This window comes from Gobius niger, assembly GCF_951799975.1.
Source record: "Gobius niger genome assembly, chromosome: 12".
Lineage (NCBI taxonomy): Eukaryota > Metazoa > Chordata > Actinopteri > Gobiiformes > Gobiidae > Gobius > Gobius niger.
The window spans coordinates 3,846,370-3,846,819 of record NC_136863.1 but is presented as its reverse complement, the minus strand read 5'-3'; the positions used below and the strand labels follow the sequence as shown (position 1 = coordinate 3,846,819).

Below are 450 nucleotides of genomic sequence, written 5' to 3'. Positions count from 1 at the left end.
CGGTGGGTGCAGCGTTTCCCCCCCGTGGAGGAGAAGAGAGGACCGGCAGGGACGTGCATAGCGCCCGGTCCTGCCTCGCGCTCTGCCGCTGCCCAGGAAGATACGAGGCACGAGGAGAGAGAGGGGGGAGAGAGAGAGGAGAGAGAGAGAGGGGAGAGGGATGAGAGAGGTAGAGGAGAGAGGCAGGTGCAGCCGAGCATCAGCCAGCTCTCTCTCCTCCTGCAGTTTTGTCCTACAGCGCCATCTGGTGCACACAGGATTCCTTTATATTTGCCACAGGCTGAAACTTAAAAATGCAGCCACCATTTCACCTCCTCACCTCCACATGAACCGAGCACATTTTCTCCAGTTACTCGTCCCTGCTCTGGGCTCCACCTCGGGGCTGGAGGAGGCTCTAATTCTTTCAATGCTCTGCAGGGACAAAGTGAAGCATCAAAAGTCAGTCTTTGC

The 450-nt window shown here is 57.3% G+C and overlaps 1 protein-coding gene across 1 annotated transcript in view; it reads right to left on the bottom strand.

Annotated features, from left to right (window-relative positions):
* Positions 1-162, bottom strand: part of LOC306971002 (uncharacterized protein) — a 50,581-nt gene extending 50,419 nt beyond the window's left edge. Inside the window, exon 1 of the mRNA XM_079567127.1 lies at positions 1-162. This exon is cut by the window's left edge and continues 333 nt beyond it. The gene's annotated coding sequence lies outside the window, so the exon portion shown is untranslated.
* Between the last annotated feature and the right edge of the window lie 288 nt (positions 163-450).